This window comes from Armigeres subalbatus, unplaced genomic scaffold, assembly GCF_024139115.2.
Source record: "Armigeres subalbatus isolate Guangzhou_Male unplaced genomic scaffold, GZ_Asu_2 Contig1493, whole genome shotgun sequence".
NCBI lineage: Eukaryota > Metazoa > Arthropoda > Insecta > Diptera > Culicidae > Armigeres > Armigeres subalbatus.
The window spans coordinates 10,394-13,506 of NW_026942279.1; the positions used below are offsets into that span (position 1 = coordinate 10,394).

At 40.3% G+C, this 3,113-nt stretch overlaps 1 long non-coding RNA gene across 1 annotated transcript; it reads left to right on the top strand.

Moving 5' to 3' along the window:
* Positions 1-995: 995 nt before the first annotated feature.
* Positions 996-2,526, top strand: LOC134202881 (uncharacterized). Its single transcript, XR_009977368.1, has 4 exons — positions 996-1,179; positions 1,238-1,372; positions 1,718-2,270; positions 2,332-2,526. It is a non-coding gene; the product is annotated as an uncharacterized LOC134202881 (long non-coding RNA).
* The last annotated feature ends 587 nt before the right edge of the window (positions 2,527-3,113 follow it).

A 3,113-nucleotide genomic window follows, 5' to 3' on the forward strand; every position in this document is an offset into this window, starting at 1 on the left:
TATTTATTGATTGTCTTCAAGTACCTTTAAATAAGAAAATAAGTCTTCAAATATTTTGAAAAGTCTTCAAAATGTCTTCATGAAATAAATGTCTTTACAGAGATTCAAATGTCTTCAAATTGAAGACATGTCTTCAAATCTGGCATCCCTGTTGTTGCAGCTTTTGATGGTGAAGGTTGGGTAGAAGAGGGGCGTATTGTTCGCATCAAAGAAACGTTAATGCAGATCAGCATTCAAATTTGAATTTCGAAGGTGTTATGTGAGAGTACCGTACACTGCCAGAAAAAACATTTCGATTTTCATAAGCGTTGCCTTATGAAACCTTATGAATTCATTTTATTTTCGTTTCATAAGGTACCACTGAAATCCATAAGTCTGCCTTATGAAATTATTAGTTTTTTCTTATGAAAAATCATCATAAGGTAATCTTATGAACGAACTTAGTTCATTTTAACATTCATCCTGACATTTGTCAAAACAAAAGTATCTCGCAGCAGTCCGATTTTTCCATGCAAGTTAATACTTAAAAAAAATGTAAAACACATCGTGAAACCGCTTCCAGCCAGCTGCGATCCATCCCAATAAACCTACTTCAACCTACTTCATCAAAGTATACATCGCGCGTGCTGTGTTCCTGATCAGGACATCATGCAGAACGATGTTTTCAGCGTAAGTTTGCATTGATTTCAATCATCACTAGTTAAAAATTAATTTTCCTCATTAATCCAGAAAAGCACGATCATCTGCATAAGGCGAATCGGTACTCACAGAAGCTCTCCAACTCGCAAAATGAAAGCGACTTCCTTTCCTATACGTCGTGAATCCGGTTATCAAAACAAGCACTGCATCCACCTAATTATACCTTTTCGAAAGTGCAGCTGTTATGAATACCCAAGTTTGTCCACACGATCGAAGACTCAAGACGGCCAAGCCAAGAATATTATGTGAAACCATATGCCTCGGTACAAACAGTCGAAGAAGCGTGTCGTATAGTTTACTTTGTTGACGGCCACCCCTGGCGCAGTTCTCGCTTGGTTACCATAAGGAACTCCTTTTACGGTAGTTACATGGAGCTGCTGACGCTAAAAATGGGAAAAAGTGATTTTCATCAGGTTTTCGAGAATACTGTTGAAGCAGACCAAACAAAATTTAAACTGATCATTGGACACAGCAAAAGAAGTAAGATACTGTCAAGTGTTTAAGGAATATAGCAAAATTACAACCTTCTCATTTTTAGGACAGGAAACAGATAAAATCGGGGGTAAAAATTATGCCTGCAATTATCATTTGACACAGCGGAAGCAGACAAACTCAAGCACAACACTTGTACTCGATACATAACGTGTCAATAAGTAATAGCAACGAAACTTCGGTTAGTAGTTGAACATAATACCACAGACAAACAGACATAACAATCGTTAAATTTCCATCGTTCACTGATTTACTAGTCAATTCAAATAACCATTAGTTGGCCAATCGATAACTCGTGGCGCGCGCATCGGATTTGGTCTAGTTTGACGTTTACTCACTACCGCCATCTGGTTTGTGATTTGCCCAACTAACTGAAATCAACAGATGTCGTTACTGTTTGAACGACGATGGATTTGATGAGCAAATGTTGAATGTGTTATGTCTGTTTGTCTGTGATAATACTATAGTAGTTTAGTAACTATATACCTGAAATTGTGAATAAACGTCTTTTTCTTATCCATTTCAGTCAAGTTACAAGGAGAATCAAAAGCTGCTCCACCTGACGCAGATCGACACGGAACTGCGAATGTCGCCTGGAAGGTGGTAACGTTAATTAGCCATTGCTAACTAGTTCCTTGGTAACCAAGCGAGAACAGCGCCAGGGGTTCCCGTTAACAAAGTAAACTACGATTCAGCTGGCGTTGCTGGTGAGTGCCGAAAAGGGATATCTATTTGTGTAACTATATAGCGGTTGAGCAACGAGCGAAATGAGCGCTACAGTGACCGGCAGACACGCATAACATCGCTCTGCATGAGAAGCAGTTGCTCCAGATTGTTCAGCACCTGATGACTTGACTTCGGAGGATTGATCATTCATATATAGTCATAGCCGGGAGAGTGGTATATTGAGAAGGATTCATCACGCCAGCTCGTCGCTCATCGTGCCGGAAAAAGAATTTGTTCTCGATTTCAGAAGAGCTCTTGATAATTGCGAAAAATTCTTTGATAATTGCAAACCATGTTGTTTTGAATGTCCTACCGTATGAGATAAAACTATTTATTCAATTCAATTTCAATAGGTATGACATTTAATTCTGTCTCAGCTAGATAAGCAAATTTAATTCTTGAGTTTTTTTATAGGTGGTTCACTTTTACATGATTTCAATCTCGAAGGTCATCATGAAAGTATTTACCTGTATGAGAATTTGTTGACATTAGTTCTTTTGGGCACAAGCATGATGCAACAATACGTCGAATAATCTGTCAGTGAAAAGAATATACAACATCTAATTATCTATACTGTATTAATTTAAATATCCTGCCTACATATTTCAACAAAACGTAAGTATTTACTATGGTTCCACTCATATGTTCAATATATGTAAATAGATGATGATTGGCACGGCAAATGCTGGGTAAAGCGTACCATTGGTATTTCGCGTACCTGAAGGAATAAAATAGACCCCATCTCGCGGTCCTTAGCCTCTTACCCAGCAACTCCTATCCCTACCTCCCCGCGGTGCTGGCCGGGATACGAGCAACCTTAGGGAAGATCGGGTAACCAACCCCGGTGGGAACTATGGTCGTATGCTGACAGGGAAGGGGGGGTTTGCTCCTCTGGAGGTGCAAATCTTATTGAGCGTCTGTTCTCCATGTCAGGATCGGCTCACAACAGCGTCTGTTCTCCATGTTAGGGGCGGCTGATCATCGTCCGAGTGCCAGCGAGGGACTCTAAGTGAAACTATGCACCATGGTCCACCGGAAATAAGGAGGAATGGTCCTCCGGAAATTTAGGGGGTTTGGTGTCAGGCCCTGCAAGCCAGCCTTTAAAAAATCTTAAGCAACGAACAATCAACAAGAGAGTACGGACCGGAACCATCGGCGAAGACCACTGCGACGAAAAGGGACTAGCGATTGGAAAA